Source organism: Herpailurus yagouaroundi, unplaced genomic scaffold (genome assembly GCF_014898765.1).
Source record: "Herpailurus yagouaroundi ecotype Mexico unplaced genomic scaffold, PumYag 181, whole genome shotgun sequence".
Taxonomy (NCBI): domain Eukaryota; kingdom Metazoa; phylum Chordata; class Mammalia; order Carnivora; family Felidae; genus Herpailurus; species Herpailurus yagouaroundi.
In genome coordinates, this window is record NW_024412412.1 from 36,226,859 (window position 1) to 36,248,576 (window position 21,718).

General features: G+C 45.5%; 1 long non-coding RNA gene across 1 annotated transcript in view; it reads left to right on the forward strand.

Annotated features, from left to right (window-relative positions):
- The first annotated feature begins 638 nt into the window (after positions 1 to 638).
- LOC121039903 (uncharacterized) overlaps positions 639 to 21,718 on the forward strand; it is a 59,182-nt gene continuing 38,102 nt past the window's right edge. Inside the window, exon 1 of the long non-coding RNA XR_005795044.1 lies at positions 639 to 720. This is a non-coding gene — a long non-coding RNA (uncharacterized LOC121039903). The remainder of the gene's footprint in view (positions 721 to 21,718) is intronic.

Here is a 21,718-nt window from a genome sequence, read left to right on the forward strand (position 1 = left end):
GAAAAATGCTAAATAGGAAGAGATCTTTGCTGATACCCTTGGACTTGACAATTAGAAGTCATCCAGCCATGTCAGTCTGACCTCTGGACTCACACAATCTGGGGCGGGTTGAGTCTTAAAAGGCTGTGAGTCATCATCCTCTCTCCTTTGCATTTTCCCAATGAAAATTTCCCTCAAAGAAATTCTAGTAGCGGAAATGATTACATAATTGCAACCCTGTTCTATTGTTGCACTGTTTTACAGCTGCTCTTACTATTTATTACCCCTCCATACCTGTTTATGTTCCAATAGGAAAGGGTGCTCAATAAAAATGTTGCTGAAGAAAGGTTACTTCCAGGGAGCAAGAGCAGTGCAGTCTGCAGATTGGCCCTTGGATGTCCCCACCTCTGTAGGAGTGATGGGTGGCTCAGTAACTGACCGGCTCAGGGGTGGACTCCACTAATTAGCTCACCCTTCGGTCCCTGGAGAGGACTAGCCGTGGCTTTGCTCCTTGACTCCTCTCTACCCTGTTCCCCCCGCAGGCTCGGATTGCTAACTGTGGATGGCCAAGTCAAATGTCTATTAAAAAAATCCTGCTTCCTGACATTCCCCAGTGGCTGTGTGACAAATCAAGGTTACCTTGAAAGCAATGCAGAGGGGGGAAACCCATCCATCTGTCAAGATGTGAGTCACCAGTGTGATGTCATCTGAATCTCAACTGATTCCATTAATTTTGACTGTGTAAGTACGTAAAATACCAGAAGAAAATGAAACAGGTCCAGTTCCAGAGGCACACGCACTCACACAGACCCCACACGGATGTGCACACCCACAGATGCGCAGACACATGTGCATTCATGCAGCTAATATGCCTGGGCAGAGGTAGAAGGGCCCATTAGTGCAACAACTGGATGTGCAGAGGGATGGCTTTTTTTGGCAGCGTTAATGAGGGTGACCTTCGGGTGGGGATATGCGGGCTGCACAGAACGGAAGATAACTGGAGACCTTGGCATCCCTCTCTCTCGAAAGCATGGCAGGGCTTACACAATTAGGCTTAATTATGCTCTGCCTTCACTGAATGTGTTCATGCAGGTGAAGTCTGGCTTTCTCTCCCCATGCCTTCCACGGCCTCTTTTCTTGATGCTCTAAGCTTGACTGGCCTCCTGCTATGTTTTTTGGAAACTAGACATGGAGGATACTGTGATGGCTGAAGGCCTGCTTCCTTGGCATTATATGGGTCCTTCTCTATTCCTAGAGAAGGTGAGTCCCTGCCCACTTCCCAGTGGGTGTTTATGGGGCATCTTTATGCCTTTAAGGACTATTACGTTGACAGAAACCATTGGTGTGCTAGCCACAGGGCTGTGGCCAAGAGATGTGAGTATGAATCCCACTGCTTCTCCTGGCCTCAGTTTCTTCCTCTAAAAATGGGAATAAGAAAACCTACCCAGCCTACAGAGTTGCCATAGATGGCTGCACAGGCTGGGCACTGCACAACCCAAGACTCTAGGACGCATGTGACTATGTTGCCCGTGGAGTCCCTGGAGTTGTGCAGAGCAGTGGCCCTGCCAGCCTGCTTCAGAGCTAATGTGGGGGTCACATGAGATAAATGATTATTCAATGCCTACATCTCCTAACTTCCTGGTGTAAACTCATTGACTCCCGCTCTGTCAAACCCTCTCTCTTCCCTTTCCCGATCAACCTTGCATTGTTGATACTTAAGACTTGACTTTCCAAGAGGAAAAGAGAGGTGGAGGAAACTTCAGTGATCCTGGCTTTGCTAGGTCTGACTAGGGAGAAGCACGTCTTATACAAGGGCTTGTAGGAGGCAGCTTACAGAATACAGGAAGGAAAGGGTGGAAAGGGTCAAGCAGACTGATAGGAGAAATGAGCACATTGCAGATGTTGGCCCACTCAATGGACCTGCCAAAGACTTGCATCCTAACATGCACCATTGTCTGTGGTCAACTGAGTCCCAGGACATGGCAACAAATGGGATTCTTTTTTTTTTTTTTTCCAACGTTTATTTATTTTTGGGACAGAGAGAGACAGAGCATGAACGGGGGAGGGGCAGAGAGAGAGGGAGACACAGAATCGGAAACAGGCTCCAGGCTCCGAGCCATCAGCCCAGAGCCTGATGCGGGGCTCGAACTCACGGACCGTGAGATCGTGACCTGGCTGAAGTCGGACGCTTAACCGACTGCGCCACCCAGGCGCCCCCAAATGGGATTCTTAACACTCATTGTAACCACTAGTTTTCACCTCACCCTCATTCATCTTTGGTGGCTCATTCTCCAGCTCTCAAGGCAAGTGGTGAGCAGCTAGGTTGGCACTGGCTTGTGTGGAAGGATGCAGCTACAAAACCATGCTGAGGCCCAGGCAGCATTAGTGGGTGATTATCTACCACAGTGAGCCCCCTGAGAACCCCCAGTGTTTAGAGAGTGGAAACAGGAGCATCCTAGGAACAGAAGAAGATTCTGGGGGACATTCAGTCTTGGGGAAAAGGCTCCACATAGAGGAGGCAGCAATGTTTTCCCAATAGGCTGTGCAAGAAAAGTAATCTGGAGCTTTTGAAAAATATGAATTCCAGGGCCGCTTTTCTTGAAACTGACACAACAAATCTGAAGTGAAGCACTTAATCTGTATTTTTTTTAAAAAATAAACACTTAATTGGGGATAATTTTAGATTTACAGAAAAGTTGCAAAGATAATTTGTATTTTAATCATTTTTAAATTGTGAAATATAAAGCACATATAGATAAGCACCCCAAACAAAAATGATACCTTGATGATTTATGACAAAGTGACATCACCACACAGCTAAGAAATAGGACATGCCCAGTCTCCAGAAGCTCCCCCATGGCCCTGCCTTTTCCTTCCTACCCAAAGTTTTGCAACTTAAGCATGCACCCCTAAACCCCGAGGTTTAACTTTCATCCCTAAATGTTTAGTATTATTTTACCTATTTTTGAACTTCTCATAAATGTAATCATATAGTATGTATTTTTGGGGGGTCTGGTTTCTATTACTGGATGAAATTCATCCATGTTATTGTATATAGCTACAGTTTGCTCTTTTTCACTGTTCTAATACACTGTGTTATCCAGTACAGTAGTCACTAGGGGCAAGTGGCTATTTAAATTTAAATGGGTTAAAATTAAATCAAATTCAAAATTCAGTTCTTCTCTTGCACTACCTACATTTCAAGTGCTCAACAGTCATGTGTGTCAAATGGCTACCATCTTGAACACTGTGGAACAGACAATTTCCGTCATTACAGAAAATGCTTTTGGGCAGCTCCGCTCTGGAAATGTTCAATTTTCTGAATGCATCAAGTTTACCCATTCTACCGTTGATGGACATTTTGGTTGTTTGCAGTTTTTGGCTAGTGTGACTAATGCTGCTGAGAATGTTTTTGTACTGGTCTCCTGGTGTGCATGTGCAAATATTTATGTTGGGTGTATACCTGAGAGTAGAATTGTAGGGCTATCGGTGTGTGTACATTCAGCTATAGCAGATAATGCCATACTGTTTTCTCTAGGGGTGTACTAATTTATGATCCCACCAGGATGTCTTTTCAAAAGCATCTCAGATAATTTTGAAGATCAACTAGGTTTGGAATCACTGCTTGATTTCTCCAAGGGGTGGATTTTGTCTTTATACAAGAAAGAGCCTTCTAATAACTCAAATTGTGTAACAGTAAAATAGACTCTCAGGAAAAAAAAATACCTCATGAGGTAGCAAGCCCCCTGTATTTAGAGGAATTCAAGTTTCTGATGCACAACTTTCTGATATAGCAGCTCTAAAAAGAACTCCTAAACTTAGGAAAACGCCTTCTTAAGTGATTGTGGAAAGTCCTTTCCAACTGTGAAGTTCTCGGATTCCATGCCTTTTCATGACCATGTTTGGTTAGATACATGTTGAACAGTGAAATTCTTCATAGGCAGCAGAAGAGAGAAAGGGCTGGTGCCACAGGGCCAGATTAAACACAAATTGGATCATTAGTCTTTGAATAATTGAGTTAGTTGTCTTGATGATCAGTGAAGCACCTTGTGCTTATTTAAACACACTGTTCCTACCTGAACTTTTGGGATAATGGGAATGATGACCACCTCAGTGTCATTCTCTGCAGACATTTATGTGTCCTCCTTATTTCTAGTTTAATGGCCTTACTGGATATGTGCCTATTGTTGTAACTGTCTCAAATCATTTTTGGAGGCAAGTGTGGCCTAAATTATAACACAGTAAAAACGTCCTCACTCTAACGTTGCCTGGTAGTCTGTTTTCATCTGTCTTCATGCTGTCTCTCTCCACCCATTCTTCCTGCTCCCCCCTGGAATTCCCTTCTACCCTTGAGGGGTTTGGAAATGAAGGGATTTATTCTAGATCACAAGAGAAATAGTCTTCCTGCCCAACCACTCAGAAGGCTGCCTTTTGGGATAGAATGGTTTCCTTGTAACTCACTTGAAGACTGATTGTTTCTTGTAAGAATGCCGTTAGGGGATTTGGGGAAAGGTCTTAATCTCCCTGGGTATGTGTGAGCAAAGGGAAAATGAGAGGGAGGCTGATTTGATAACTGACCCTCTGCTGGACCCATGAATGGCAAACGTTTCTGCTCCACTTATGGTCTGTGAGCAGTGCTGTGGTCTGGATCTGCCCTCAGCTCACAGATAATTCTTTTGGACACACATAGAAAAAGTTAGGATCCCAAATAACCTGTGGGCACAGCTACAACTGGGCCAACACAGAGATGGGATCATGGTGCTGGTGGGTGGTGGCAGCTCTCACTCCCACCCCACAAGATTTGAACTAACGGATGAGTCAGGCTTTGTCCACCTAATTTTTGGGATGGAAGGCCCAACTGGGTCATGAGGTTGAACTTTAGAGAGATAGACTTGGAGCCTCTGGGGAGGCTTGGAGCTCCTTCTTGTTGCCATTGGGTTTTTAAAAACACCAGCTTCCTTGAAGGCTACAGACAGAAGCTATGAGGAGAAGAAACTTAAGAAGTTGGCACGGTCAGACCTAGTGCCTGTGCCATCTTCTCTCTGTGGTCTTTAGCCTGGTCCCTACTTTCCTGGCCCTTGGTTTCTCTGAAACTTCAGGAACAAAGACAATCAAAGGGGTGTGTCTGAATAACACCCTCTGTCCCAGGAGACATATGAGGCTTAATTAGCTGGTACCCACAGGATGTTCTGAAAATGAGAAATGCCTAGGATTATTATCTATCAAATGTCACATACAAATATGCTCATGTTCCCATTATGGATGTATGTGTTGCAAACTTGTTCAATCAAGTGTGACCCGTTTGGTGGTTTTAATTACAAATATCAATAAAATTGGTTGATATTTATGGGCACAGACCCTTCAGATCTGGGGGAAGGAAGCTAATTGCGCAAGACAGCGCTGTGATTGAACTTCGAGGGAGCACGGGCTCCTGCTAGCTGGGTGTGAGGCTGAGACAGCTCTAGTCTCCCTGTGTTAATTAAATGTGATGAAATGAATATTAACTTGTAAAATAGAGACCTGGGCTAAGATGACTTGGTGGGTGGGGCTGAAGCTGAGGAACAGGTCTGGGGTGGCTGGACTCAAGGGCTGTTGTCTTCTCCAGAAGCAACAGTGGTTTGCACTGTGGTTTTCAACCCTGGCCACACACAGAGGTGCCTGAGGGGCTTCTAAAACATGCTAAGGCCCGAACTGCCCTTCCAGAGGCCTTTGTGGGGTGGGGTTGCCCTGGTTATTCGATGACCAGCCAGGACTGAGAACCACTGATGCAGTGAAAAAAATTCATGCCAACAGATAAGACACTGGGCCAGCCATGTGTCCTTGAGTCTCTTACTCTCAGAGCCTCAGTTTTATTTGGTTCTGTTTTTGTCTGTAAAAATAAGATTAATGAAAACTACATTGTGCATCTGTGATGACAATATGAGATCAAAGGAATGAAAGGGTTAGGTACCTGGTAGGGCCTCAGAAAGAGCTAGTTTCTGCTGCTATGAAAGATCAGTGTTATCTTTACTGCTGGGAATAGAGTCATTAGCATCTTTAATCAGATAAGAGAGCCAATTCCAGAAGCCCCAGAACCAGTTCAGAAAGCTTATCCTTAAATTCTGTTTTTCTGGCACTAGCTTGTTCCTTAAATCTGTATTAGTCAGGGTGCTCCAGAGATACAGAACCAATGGGATATTCACACCCGCATCCACATCGACACCCATATCCATATTTGTCCCCATTCATATCCATATATGTGTGTATATATTCATACTCACCTATGCGCGCGCGCACACACACACACACACACACACACACACAAAGAGATTTGTTATTGAGGCATTAGCTCGTGTGATTATAGAAGCTGAGAAGTTCCATGATTTGCTGTGTGTAGGCTAGAGACCCAGAAAGGCTGGTGATGTAGTTAAAAAGCTGGAGGGCCTGGGTGCTGAGAGCAGGAGAAGATCAATGTTTCAGCTCAATCAGTCAGGGGGAGAGAGAGAGAGAATGAGAGAGAGAGGGAGAGAGAATCCTCCACCGTTTTGTTTGATTCAGGCCCTCAATGAGACGATGTCCATCTACACTGGGGAGGGCAATCTGCTTTACTGAGTGTACTGATTCAAATTCTAATATCTTCTGGATTAGCAACCTCACAGATACACCCAGAAATAATGTTCAACCAGATAACTGGGCATCACCTGATCCGGTGAATGTGACCCATTAACTGGCACACTTAATATTCCTAAAATTCAAGTACATGTGAGCCAGGATGAATTCAGAAGACTGCAGGTTCCTGGTGGTTTAAGCCAAAGGTTTAGGTGGTTTAAGCCACTCATCCTTCAACCCTCCTCTTTTTCTATAGAAACAAAAGGACATATGCTAGAAGGTGAGTGGTGCCAGGCCATGGGCTCAGATAGCATGGCTGAACCAGAACTGCAAACCCTGTCTGCTGACTTCTAGCCCTCAGCTCATTCCATTCAAATTCCAAAAGATTGCCTTTTCTGTCAACTGTGAGGAGAGTTGTCCTGTTGGTTTGCATGTTAAGTCATCTGAGACTTGGTCCCTTGGGAGAAATCATGCTTTGTGAAGCAGGGAAAGATGGTGTGATACACAGGTTTTAACTTGCTTTCTCACTCCCTTAATCAAAGTGCCCCGATTTCACCCAAACTTCCTTATACATCATGTCTTCCCTTCTTGAGACCCACACACTGAACTAAACTGGGGTACTCAACAGGCTCGATTCTTTCCTCTCGCACTGTTTTCACCTGGAATATTCCTCCTTACAACATCCATAACTGGACACCCCCAAAAGCCCAGAAAAAACTGCTTCCCTGTCCATGAATCCTTTCTTGAAATGCCCTCCTTCGGAGAAACTACTACGGCAGTGTGTGTATTTCATATGGTATGGACCACACAGCCCTGTTTTGCTGTTTGTGAGTGTATCCAACTGTCTCATTCCTGTCACTGGACTGGACGCTGGTGAGGGCAGGACAGAGCTGTGGAGGAGCACAGGCTTGAGCACCAGGCACACATGGCCTGAATTCCACCCCTGTCACTATTAGCTTTGTGATCCCAGGAGAATCATTTGGATTCTCTAAGCCTCTGTGTACTCATTAATTAAAATGAGGAAATAATTCCTTCTTCTCAGGGCTGATGTGAGGATTAGTTTGATACATATTTATGAAAGAGTCTGGCAAAGAGAGGTTTTCATAGATGCCTGTGGAATGATTAAATGAATTGATACAAACTATCTGGCATGAATGTTGAAAAATCACTCTCACTGTATAGTTAAAAATTGCATTTTGGGACAGTGGTGAGGAATTTAAAGATCCCTTTGAGATGCTCAAATTGCAAGATATGGGTCTAAGGAAAGGAAGGAAGTTGGATTTGGGGGGGCCAGTGTGAATCCAGAACCTTCACTGAGTTCTCAGTGCAGCCGCATGAAGTGGGGATTATTTTCTTGTAAAGACAGGGTTGTAGTATTGACTTTGCTGCTTGCACGGGCCTGTGGGAATTGTTTGCCTACTTTGGCCCTTAGTTTTATAATATAGGAAATGGGCTAGGACTCCTCATGCACTTGACTTACATCCATAGGACAGTGTCTGGCATGTGCTTGGTGCTCCACGAAGGGCAACTATATGGCTGTCGTTATGATAATGACTGTATCAGGAACCGCCTGTTGACAGGACTCCTGGTTCCACGGCATTCCATGGCTAGTGGTAGCCGCCGTGGTGCCTCTGTGCCAAGTCGGCCCTCTTACTGCTGTGTGGCTGGCCCCAGGTAGCCTGTCTCATCCCCAGATCACAGTGTCACTGAGCAGGACTTCGTCGTGGGTGTCCGTGGTGCATCTTTTCAGAATTCTCTACACTTGCTCCCATGAAAGTCCCCTCTGTTCCTGTGTTTTCCAAAATTGGGCCTGGCTTGTCTCTTGTAAATCCCCACCCGACTCCATTTCCCTTATCAACCTGCAGATCGTCTCTCATTTGTCATCTTTATTAGCTTTTAATCTCCCATCAGTTTAGTGCTGGGGTTTAAGAGTAGGATTAGTGGGGGGAGTTTAATTGGATGATCCTCCATGGCCCCTTGAACATTGGATTCAATAAAAGTTTATGAAAAGATAAAATCGCAAAGGGTTTTACAGCCCCAGACACAGCAAGAGACTGGTTCGAGAACAAGGTAGCTGTTTTTCAACCTCAGATAATCCGTGTTTCAACTTGATTAAATGAGGAAGTGAGTTTTCTGTCTCTCTCCCTTCCTCCCTCTCTTTCCTTGGGTAATGTTACCCTTTTCCTTCTGGTGTAAGCAAGAAGCCACTTTCTGCCAGCCTCTCCTTCCCTCTCACTTTGATTCTCTCTGACAGAAAAAATAATGAAACCTGGGTGCACCAGAAAATAACATTTATTTCACACAGAAATATGATGAACCACCACTGAAGGTGGCTGAGGTGATGCATTTGATGGGAAAGAGGCCAGTCTTCAAGACAGGACACATGGTCCATGCAGGAGGAGGGCGGGAAAGTGCTCCTCAGCTGTATACTCCTGTGCATCCTGAACTCACCTTTCCCCCACCTTCCAGTCTGCATCCATGGAGAGGGTGAGGGTGGGGTGAACAGTGGGATCATTTGTGAGTTTGTTCATGTATTCATTCAGCAGACATTATTGCATGCATACTATGTGGAACACGGGAGGTAGAAAATGAATTAGGCCCCTTCTGCTCACAGGAGGGCACAATCTCTGGGAGAGATGGACAGTTTGTAAGGAAGTAATGTTTTCTTTTTTATAGCTACAACCACAGTTAAAGGAAGGGATGGACCCTGATGGGTTCTCATGCATTATTGTGATTCCATAGCAATGTTTGGCTGTCTGATGTAGGGTGAGGAAGTTTTCTGCACAATGAAGGGGGAAGAATTGGAGTTCCTAGTGGGAATCCAGTTGGTGTAATGGGGGTGGGATGAGAGAGGAGAGAAGCAAGGTAGGAAAAGGATCCAATGGACGGATGTTAATCTATGGACACCCTGAGCTGAAGATGTAATGAAAATGTCCTGATGTGGGTGGCCCAAGGACATTGAAAGAGTAGTCTACCATACTTATCAATGCTTTTTGGGTATAGTTATTCATTCATCCATCCATTCATCAATAAATGTAGAAGCTCATAATCACTGGTGACCATGAGCATGCAGTTTCCCAGGGAATTCATAGATCCAAAATTGGTCTTTGGATTTCCACTGGCCATGAATTGGAGTTCACATCAATCTTAAACACCAAGAGACCCCTGGGGCTCTGTGATTTACCCAGTTCTTATCAAATACCAAGTGTAATAATGGCAGTAGTATAAAATAAAGCCAGAGCTTAAATGAAAGTGATTAGTCCACCTTGGAGAAGTGATCTAGTGGGTGTCAGAGCACAGTATTCACAAGGGGGACATGCTGAGTTAGGCTTTGAAAGATGGTAAGAGCTTGCTAGATGAATGGAATGGGAGTAGAGATGGGGCACAGAGCACCTCAAGGTGACGAAATAGTGAGGAGACAGGAAATAATAAGACAGACACAGATGTTGGGGTGCTTGAAGAGATGTGAGGGCAGCAGTGGGAGTCAAGGCTGCCGACAGAAGCTGTGGAGGGAGTGGAGGTGGGGGTTATGGAATACCTCTGATGACAAATAAAGGGACTGTGACCTTGGTGGTTGGTGGAGGACCACTGAAGAGTTTTGCTTAAGGAGGATCAGACTAGTATTTTCATTTTAGAACTATCATCCTGGCTCAGCATGGAGGGTGTGGGATGAGACCATAGTCAGTGTGCCTAGTCAGTGACAGCTGTCTGGGAGAGAGAAGCAGGCCTGGACACAGGTGGCCACACAGATGGAGAGGGGACATAGTGGAGTTTAACAATATAAAAATGGAATTTGGGGATGAGGCACAGAGGAAGAAGTTTATATCTCCAGCCCCTGGCCTGGTGCCTAGCTGATGAGTTGTGGTGTTGTCTGGGAGGGGGATGCAGGAGAACATTCAGGTGTGCTTGAAGGGATGACTCAGTTTGGGATATGTTGAGATTTGGGATATGTATCTGGTAAGCAGGCAGATGTGCTGGAAGTCATGTGCTCAGATGAGATGATCCAAGGAGAATGTATATAATGGTAAAGAGGAAGAGAGAAGAGAGAAAAGAGAAGGATGGGGAAGGGAGAAGAAAGGAAATGTGACCCATGGATTTCTGACCTTTTTCCTGACAGTGTTCTAGGACCTTGTCTGCTTCTACACAGCTGTGGATGGAGATGTTAGAAAGGTCTTACTTGTGGCAGCAATGGAGGATAACTCCACATTGTTGGCAGATTTGTGGGGCAAGGGGTCGGGGGTGCAGGTACTTTACTCTTGATGTCTGGGCTGGGTGCAATGCCACTCCTGAGCACAGCCCCAATGGCAGCACAGAGCCTGTGTGTGACTCATAGTGAGGATAAGTTGGTTGGGAGCCCTATGTTTGATTGGAGCTTTTGGAGTAGGAGCTCCAAAAGTCCAAAAGCCTTGTGGAACTTGAAGCTTGTGTGATTGTGGGGGGAAAAAAGAATGCAAAATTGTGCATATAAAGTGGGAAGGGGTCATGGAAGTGAGGAGCTCTGACACTCGAGCTTTATTAGCTTCATGATAAATTCTTCCTTGTGAGATTTCTGGAAAGCTCAGGAGATGCATGTGTGAGTTGCAATTGTGGTGGTGGTAGTGGTGGTGGTGGTGGTGTGTGTGCCTGCACATGTACTGTGTTCATTTATGAGGATGAGCTAGGATAAGTGGGAACCCAGGCCTGGGTACTTCTTGGGCCTTGTCCCACTTAGCAGGGGACTCCCATGAAGAGGGGTCCTAAGAACATGCATTGGGTACATAATCTAGAAGTCAGTTGGAGCACCTGTCCTTTAAGATCTAGATAAGATTGGTTCTATATTTGCAGAGGTTGGGGGGCAATGCTTCCCCAAGACCTCTAAAAATTCCTGAGGGACTTACATTCTCATGGTCACTTTTATTCCTTAACTGTGCTGCCACCAAATTAGGTATGGATCTTCAATGTCCCTGCTCCATATCACATTGACTCAGAGGTTGAACTGATCCTCTTGTTGTAATTTATACACACCTGTACACACTCATTCACTCACAGCTGCAAGGCCTTTATGTATGAGGCAGACTTCACTTAATAAGGATGGATATGTTGAAGTAACACAATTTAAAATTGAATATCAGCTATCATGAATATTTAAGTCCCCCTGCCATTTCTCTTGGCCTCCCCTCTTCCTTCCTGCCATTCTTTCTCTACTTTGCTCTTTTCTTCTTCCTAACTCTTGTTCCTTGTGGTTTAAGGATCCTTTTTGATCTTGTTAACCAGTGTCCCCTGGGACTCAACTTCTAAGCCAAGTGTATCAACTGACTCTTGTTGTGTAACAAACCACCCCAAATTCTGTGTCTTAAACAACATGTATTTATTATTTTTGATGAGTCTATGGGTATTCCTGCTGATCTTGGCTGGGCTTCTTCATGTGTAGGTAATTAGCAAGTGCATCATCCCAGAGATGGCTGGTCTAGGATGGCCTTGGCTGGGATGACTCCACTCTCTTCCATGTCCAGCATGCTAGCCCAGGCATGTTGTCACCATAAGGGTAGGATTGAAGAGGGGGTGAAAATGTGTGAGCGTTTTCTTCTAGGCCTCTGCTTGCATTACGTTTGCTGTCCATGTGGCCCAGCCCAGAGTCAGCATGGGAGACACTATGCAAAAGCATGGCCATGACACAGTATGGGAAGCAGGGGCTGTTAAGTGCAATGCATCATTCATACCATGTCTTTCCAGAAGTACTTCCCTAAGCAAAGACTGTTCCCTCTAAGAGGCATCCTGGTTACAACTGTTAAGACAATAGTTTGTTTCCCTCTGCCACATCTGGTCCCTGCTTTGTATCTTATTAAGCAACAGAATAGCCCAGGGTCTGACATTTTGTAGGGGCTTAAGCATTTCCACATGAAAGGGAAATTTTTGTAAAGCATTTATTTACTTTCCTAAATCTTATTGGCCGATCTAACCTCTATTTTCAGAGGCTTGCTTGTGTTCCAACAGACTGTTGAACAGAGGAAGGAGGTAAAGCTAAAGTTACCTTGTTGGCACTTCAGATCCATTGGCCAAAATGAGGAACTGAGGCGATGAGAAAACTCTCAGTGATTCCAAATTCTAAAATGCTTAGACCACACATGCTCCCCCAGTAGCACAGGGCAAACTGGGCATCTGTTATCAAGGTGGGGTCTCAGGAGTGTCCCCCTAGAAGGCCTGTCTATGGAGTTGGGGAATGAGAGTCAGGGTATCTTTCTAACTATTCTCATTCCATGGGGAGGGTGTGGGATGGGGTGGGTGGTTCTGCTCTGCACCTCTCTCTTCAGTACATCCTTCTTAATCAATGTGTGTGCACATGTGCATGAGAGATAGAGGGAGAGGAGATGACGTGTGTATATTCATATGTCTGTACACACATATATCAACATACCTCAGGGCTTTCTGCCAAGAGAGGCACAGCTTTGACACTGCTTTGCTCTGCTTTGTGTTAAGCCAGACAATAAAAGAAATGATTAGGGGCTTTCAGAGCAAGCACCTGACAATAGGGAGAGGTGAATGTAGGCTGATTGAAGTTCCATTTACCCCTTTCCTGCAGAGCAGGGAGAGGCAGGCAGGGATGGTTCTGCACCTGCATTTTGTGGGACCAGTCCCAGGGTAAAACCTTGCCCTCACTCCTCCTCCCTGACTCCCCAGAGCCCTCAGGGTTGGTTAAATTTATTGTTCTGGCGTTTCCAAATCCATGCGATTTTCTTCCAGGACTGTGAGTCTAAATGTCACCCTTGCTGCACAATTACTAACACATTGTGCTGATGGGGGTGGTTCAAAAGCTCTGTTGCTGTGAGGAGAAGGAAAGCAGAGGCAAGTCTTGGGAAGGTGAAAGGAGAAAAAAAGAAAAGAAGGTAAGGAGAGGATGAGCATCCTTGCTACTCCCATGGTACCCAAACTAAGCCCAGATGGAGTCAACTAGAAGGAAACGGGCCCCCTCAGGCAAAGCTTGTCAAGTTGTATTGCCCACAGGTGCTGCAACCACTGGGTAGCTTCTTTGAGGAAATCACAATGAGGTTTGAGATGGGGTGGTGGTTTTGCTGAGCTGGAATATAAGAATGGGCTTCCTACTTGGATTTGGTAGGATTGTTGAGAAACTTGGATTTTCTCCTGAGGGGCATTCCCTGGGCTCAGTGGAGAAGAGAGACAGTGTGGGGTAGTCTAAAGTCTATGAAGTGAAGTCACGTGGACATTCACCAGTGCTCAGTCACATGTCAGCTGTGTGACCAGGGACTAACCACTTTTCTGAGCTTTGGTTTCTTATTTTGTTAGGTGAGGATAAGTACCTCTACTCTGCTCACTTTGCAGCGATGTTGTGAGGATTAAATTTAAAGGATGATGTACAAAAATAACTTTGAAAAGAACTCATCTGGGCCCCATCAGTGAAAGGGATTTATGCTGCAGTCCAGGTGGAGGAAAGTAGACATCTCAAAACATGGACAGGCACATAGTTACCTCAGCTCTGAGGCTAGACTTCTGGGTTGCAATCCTGCCCACCCCTGGCCAACTGTGTAATCTCAAGAAGTCCTCGTGTCCTTCTGATGACTCAGTTTTGTAACCTGATGAGTGGGAGAACAACCCATGCCAACCTCATAGGGCCACTGTGAGCTTTAAATGAGTTGAATAAAGTGTTTAAGGGCATAGACAACACCTAGCAAGTAATAAGCCCTCAGTCAATATTGGCGATTATTATATATCTTTCCTGGAACATCCTGCTTTATGATGCCAGAGATCCTTCCAGAAAGATTTTATGTGATGATTGTGGGAACCTGACTCAACCCAAGTAAAGTGTCTGCCCACCATGCTGGGCACACAGTTGTTGCTTGAGGTATGTCCCTTCATGTGCTGTCTCATCTTACTGGGCCATGGGCTTTCTGCTTTGTGGATTCTGGGGGAAAGAACTCCGAAGGCCCTGATGAAAACACCTATCAGTGGCCCATTATTATGGCCCCGTTACACTCAGTCTCTCCTTCTTAGGCCCTGCTCAGCATTCTTCCTTATGTTTTTTGTGCTCCATTAGAAAGAAACCCCATAAAGAACATACAGCAGTCATCTTCCTCCACATGCAGAACTTGGAAGAATTCACCTCCCTGGTCCTCAGTTTCCCCATCTGTTAAGGGAAATCATCTCCAAGGGCTTTTCTAGCAAGTCATGACGCTTCTGACTTCATTGTTCCTAGAAAATTACAGGCCTAAACCCCTTTCTATGACTGTATCACTGGCTATTTTATTGCTTTTTTCTCTTTGTTTCTCCCTCTGGAACATGCCAAGTGTTTATGTCATTTCAGAGAATCCAGTAAACTGCATTATAGGGAGGAGACTGGGAGTAACACAGGCAAAAATCTGCTATTTTCACATGAATGCTTTAGGCAGTCAGCCATGATGGGAAATGAAGTGTGTGGAAAAGTACAGGGTGAATAGAGAGGGCTTTAGTGAAATGATGAGCCTTTTATCGTTCACTTCTGCACGTGACATGGTGTCGATCTGTCAGCCCCGCGGCTGCAGCGCGACCTGAATGGCTTCTGCGGTGAGGTCTTCCCCTCCACCCCCGCCACAGGTTGCGTTTGGATGGGGGAATAACCCATGGTTATTTACCAAAGTTCCGCTAAGAATAAAGCAAGAAGAGGAGGGGGTGAGCCAGGCAGCGTGGGGATTCACATCAGGCGTCAGGAACTATTTCTGTGAATTACAAGATGCTGAGAAATTTAACAGAATTCCCTCCACCCACTGGTGGAGTGGAGGGGGCTCTTAAAACACAGACGCTAGGACTGCAGTGCGGTGTCTCTGTTCAGTCTCTGTTCTGGGTAGTTTAGGACAAGCGCCACAGTCTGAGAATCAAGGACCAGGTTCGAGTTCTAGCTGCGATTCCGACTAGCTGTGAGGTTAGAGGCGTGGGCAGAGAACAGCAGGCCAGTTTCCTACCCACCTCTTCCTCCCTACGTCAGTGTCCCTAATTCCGGTACTCAAGTTCACGCATTTTAGGGAGACTACAGTGCCTGTATGTTTTCATTGCAGGCATAGGATTTTTTTTCCCTAATGAAGAGCCCCCCGCCTTTTTTAGAGCAGTTTTAGGTTTAAAGAAAAGTTGAGCAGAAAGTACAGTGAATTCCCCTGTATTCCTTTTTCTCTTCACAGATTCTCCAATCACTATTTTGCACGGGAGTGGTACATTGGTTACAATTAATGAGCCAATATTGGAACATTATTATTGTCTGAAGTTTTCAGTTTGTTCAGTTTAGGCTTCATTCTTGGTGTACATGCTACAGGTTTGGACAAATGTGTCCTAGCATGTAACCATTACAGTATCACACAGATTAATAATTCCATTGCCCTAAAAATCCTTAGTGCTCCACCAATTCATCACTCTTTTCCCTCCCTCCCCCAAACTCTTGGCAACCACCAACCTTTTTATGTGTCTATGAGTTTTACCTTTTTTAGAATGTCATATAGCTGGAATCATATGTATGCAGCGTTTTCAGATGGGCTTTCTTTCACGTAGTAGTATGCATTTAAGATTTCTCCATGTCTTTTCATGACTTGATAGCTCACTTCTTTTTAGTGCTGAATGGTATACCATTGTATGGATGTGCCAGTATGTTTATCCATTCACCTGTTGAAGGATATCACATTTGCTTCCAAGTTTGGGAAATTATGGATAAAACTACTACAAACATTCGTGTGCAGGTTTTCATGTGGACCTAAGTTTCAACTCATATGGGTAAATACCAAGAAGTGTGATTGCTGGATCATATGGTAAAAGTGTCTTTGGTTTTGTAAGAAACTCCCAAACTGTCTTCCAAAGTGGCTGTACCATTTTGCATTCCCACCAGTGATGAAGGAGAGTTTCTGTTGCTCCACATTCGTGCCAGCATCTGGTATTGTTGGTGTTCTGTGTAGCCATTCTAATAGGTGTGTAGTGATATCTTACTGTTTTAATTCACATTTCCCTAATGACGTATGATTTTGAACAAATAGAACAATGGCTATATATTTTCACTTTAGGAATAGTTTTAATAAACTTATTTATCTGTCCTCCCTGCTACCACCCTCCACCAATAGGAAATTAGAGGTGAGTCTGTGACAGAACATGAGAAGCAGGCATGCAGCCCATAGAAGCAGTGAGCCCTGGGTTGGGAGGCAGAAGACCCGACACTGGGCTTTTTTCCCCTGAGCTACTTGACCTTAGGAATCAATCACTTGACTTCTGGTGCTCAGCTTCCTCACTTGCAAAATGTGGCTTTTTCAGTGGATCAAGGGTACGAAAGTTTTCTCAGGCCACCAGCTGGAATAAATAGGGAGAAGCATGCAAGGCTCCATGTTGAGACTGAGAAGTGCTGTCTTGCCAGACAAGACAGCTGTTCTCGAGAATGATCTCTAACTTCCTGTCCTGTTTACAATTCCATGCAACTCTGAGTGACAACTGACAACCTGGCAGAGAGAAAGGGAAGGTAGATTTTAAAACGTTGATGCTGTGGCTCAAAAAGCTCATTAGTGTGGGGCAGCCTATGTTGTGAAGTCAGCACGGTTCACAAGTCATCATGTGCTGGAACCCCTCTCTCCCTCCCCCCCAACATTCCAGGCCAGTGTAAGCCTCACTGGCTGCACTGTGAGCTCTGCCTAGAGGGAGAGGAATCCATTCATCTGTCTTCTCATCTTCAGAGCTCTTCACAGGAAGGTGCTCTGCTTATGTCTTCTGAGCATCTTGAAAGTGCCAGGCACAGTTCTAGGCACTGGGAAGGCAGCAGGAAGCAGAGACAAAACTCCCCATGCCCATGGGGCTTCCATCATAATGAGTTACATAAATAAGAAAAAGAAATAATCTGTGTTCTGCATATTCCATTCCAGAAAGCAAGAGATTGTCATCCTATTTAGAAAAATATACACTCTAAACATTGAAAACAATATGAATCTGGGGCCTAAATGATGAATTTCAGTGACTTGGAAGCATCTCGGAACATGAATGTGCCAACACAGTGGGGGCAAAGGGCTGAATATGATTTCCCAGCCAGGTGCAGATGTGAGGCCCTCTCCCCTGGCTGTAGCCTATTGCTCTAGGCCTGCCCAGGTCCAGGCCAGGGCCTCAGCAGGGCTCCAGTAGCTTCTGTACTTCAGTGGCTCTGTGCTCCCAGTCGTCTGAAGGTGGAGGGGGCACCTGAGGAGGTCTGGCTTCCACTGTGAGCCCAGAGGTCCCTCTGGGAGGCAGGGGTCCCACAGCAAGGGAGCTACATATATAACCTGCAGCAGGCACGGGCTGGGGAGGTTGCAGTGAGCCCTGGCCCATCTCTTCATCTCCTTACAATGTCCCAAGGAGATTATTAAACCCACTTGGAGGCCAAGTCACTTTCCCGGATGAAGTGTTGTGTGTAGTCAGAGAATCTGGGTAGGTGAGGGCATGCTTATCAGGGTTTGTGTGTTGGTGAATACTTCCTTCTTAGCTGAGTGGCCAGCTAACTGCTTTCTTCATGGTGGAATGAAATGATTTTGCTTTTCTCCACTGAGAAAACTTCCTGTGAATAGTGACCTTGGCCCCACCAGGAGAGGCAGGCGAAAGCTTCAGATGGCAGATGGGCTGCCCTGCAAGGACTGGAAGGTCCAGGCCACTCACAGGTCGCTGCAGGGTCTTTAGGCTGTCCTTAAGAATGGGACTAGAAGAGGCTGGAAGATGGTGAATGTCGAAACCATTAGGAACCACATTGATCTCAGGCTCTGATGTGCATGCGTCTGGGACCACTTGGGGACTTTGTGCAGAGCCTGATTTGGCAGGTCTGGGGGATAGCCTGAGGTTGTTTATTTCTAAGGAGGAGTGCCCAGCAGGTGCAGCTGATCCAAGGCCACACTGGGGTACCAGAGGGTCCAGCCACATGTGTTATTTTACAGAGGAGAATGTAGCTTGGCAGAAGTGACCCCGCTGGGAGGTGGAGGAGCTGGCACAAGACCTCAGGTTTCCAGAATCCCAGGTCCATGTTACATTCCATCTCTTCTTTGTAAAGACAGGGAGGTGATGCCCACTTGCAGGCAGGCTCTGGAAGACTGTAAGGTCATTTGGAGTTCCTTTCTGGACAAGGCCCATTTACTTTTCTCCCTGTTTAATCACTCAGACAATTACAAATATTTATAAGCCCTTACGTATACTGAGTATTATGGGGATTTACAGGAGTAACGAGTAGTGCAGGAATTAAAAGGAGAGATACAATTTTGATATGTAAAATAAATAGACTTCGGGAAAAATAGATGATTCAGGGCTGATGGCATGTCAGACTCTGCATTTTCCAGGAGTCTGAAGGAGAGAAAACAATCCCTTTGGGTCCTAGTGGTCAGGGAGAGTTTCTTGGAGGAGGAGACGAGCTCCAATGGGACTTTGAGTGGTTCATAGGATTTAAAGAGATGGAAGGTAGAGGCAGGTGGGCTCTGAAGGTGTCCTGTCTGTCACTTAGGCCTCCCCTCTCACTGGATGGGAACTTCCCACTCATTACTCTCAATTTCTTCTCTATCTGTGTCTTCTTCCTGCTTTTCCCTATTCTTCTTAGTCCTTTTCCTCCTCTTTTCTCTGCTTGTGCTCTCTTCCTTTGCTCTCTTTTCCTCTTAACAATGCCACATAAGTAGAAAATAAGGGATTTACAATCAAATATCTTTCCTTACCTGTTTATCTTAGCAGTTCTATGAGGAAGGCAGCACAGGGTATTATGCCCATTTAACAGATAAGGAGAGTGAGGCTCAGGCTGGGGACTGAGGGCTTTCTTGGCGCAGCTTTCATTGTTAAAACTGGGAAGTTCTTGGGCAAATGGAATGAATTGGTCACTAGGGTTATACCCTTACTTGTTAGTACCTTGGGCCTGGGGCATATCTTTGGCCTGTGGGCAGACTGGATGAGTCATCATGGTGGGCTAGTCCAGTCCATTGTCTTTTCTTTCAGGATGGGGAGCTGGCCACCTAGAATGGAGGGTACAAAGGCATGTGACATGCCTCTGAGTCTATCTGCAAATACATGTAGGGCAGGGCGCTTGTATTCCTGGTCTCTGGATCATCCCTGGGGTGTCCCTGGTCTTAAATCTGAGCAACCCAGCTCTCCTTCCCCTTTCCCATGCTGAATGACTCTCAGCCTTCTGGAGCATTGAAGTTCCTCCCCTTTGCCACTACTACTCAAGGGCTTCCCTTCCTAACATTAGCAGAACAACTATAAGTGCACAGGTCTCTCCTTTTAAAATGACCCAAACTTGGGCATTAGCAAAAATGAGAGACTAGGCAGGGGCCTTTGCAAGTGACCTTGATAGATGCAGGGGATTGATGTAGAACTTCAAAATCTACTCTTGGTAGGGGTTCCTAAGCTATACAAGCTCACCCTCTCTCACACTCTCTCACCCTTCCTCCCTTACTTGGCCCCCATTTGGCTGCCTGAGAAGTTTCTGGTATCACTACACCTAGACTTACACAGTCATTGCCACATGGATTTTGACTACAAACATGTGTGCAAATATGAAAGCAATGAAAAGCACAACATCCATCCCTTTATCACACAGCCTGGAGGGTGGCCTCTTTCAGACCAGAGGAGAAGAATTGCTTGGGCTGAAATCACGAGAACATAATTCTAGTTCCAGCTCCACTGCTAAATGCCTATTTGAACTCAGACAAGTCCTTTTCCTGGGGCTCAGATTCCTCATCTTAAAATAAAGAATTGGACTGGGTGCTTCCCTAAATGCAGCCCAGCTTCAGGGTACATGATTTATCTGCATTTGCAGGAAAAGCGTGATGGTTCTCGTCTAGCAAGATAGGCACTGGTTCCCTCTGGCATGTTGGTTGGATGTGTGAGAGCCTGAAAGTGATGTGATGAAGCAGGAAGTGCTATGAGGGAAGCAGGGCTGGATGGAGCAAGAGACACCCACCTGGAAAAGCTAACAGCAGTGGAAGAGTTGGAGGACATCACAGCTCAGCATGGGAGGGTGGGACTACTTAGTAAAAGAACAGATGGCTCTGCAGACCTCGATACTTCCTGAGGGTGGTAGCCAGGACTCACATAGCACTTAGGAGTTTCCAGAGCACTTTCACAGACGTTACACCCTTTTTGCCTGACAGCTACTGAGTTAGAGGGACTCATTGTGGCTTTATAACATTTTTTTACAGAGAGAGAGAGAGTGAGTGGGGGAGAAGGGCAGAGAGAGAGAGAGAGAGAGAGAGAGAATTAAGCAGGCTCCATGCTCAGTGGGGAGCCCGATTCGGCTTGATCTTGTGACCCTGGGATCACGACCTGAGCTGAAATCAAGAATCAAATGCTCAACTGACTGAGCCGTGCAGGCGCCCCTACTGTGGTTTTATAGATGAGAGATTAGGGGTGTGCAAATGTTAATGGGCCGAGGGGACCCAACTGCAGGCCTTTTGGCTTTGGGTCCAGTGTCATTTCTACTACACCAGAGGTGCTGCCAAGAATTTGGTTCACATTAATAATGGAGTCATCACATATGGAAAATGACTTTCACCAAAAATGATAAAAATGATACAAGTTTCTGCCTAAAAGCATAAGCCTCAGTTATCTGGAAACTTTGCTCACTCAGAATACTTCTTTGATTTCAGACAAAGAGGCATAAATGAGGCATTACTGTGGTTCAGTGTTTGTAATCAGTTCCTAGCTAAGTCATTAAGATAGGAGGTACAAAGCATACACACAGCCATCCCCCATAAATCACACATTCAAGTACACACAATAGGAGACAATTTAACAAACAGTAAAGATGTATGCCTGCCCTTCCTAGATTCACCTGTAGGAAGAATTTACTCAGCAAGGGGAGGCTGTGTCTCTCAACCAGGTGTGGGTCTGTGTGGCTCGCACAGCGTATCCCTTGATGATGAGAATGATGTAGACAATGACTAACTTGAGGTGATTGATTATTATGTGACAGGCAGCTTTAAATGCATTAAGTTGTTTAAACTTTACTACAACCCTTCAAGATAGGTTCTGTTTCTCTGTTATTCAAGATGAGGAAACTGTGGAGCAGAGAGAATAGCTGGAAGGGTTTGATACTGTTTTTCAGGTAAGCAACATCTGTCCTGTGCCATGCAGACAGATGGATTTTTACTCGGAGCTTGGCCAAAGTTTGGTTCCCACCTTCCTTCCTTCCTTCCTTCCTTCCTTCCTTCCTTCCTTCCTTCCT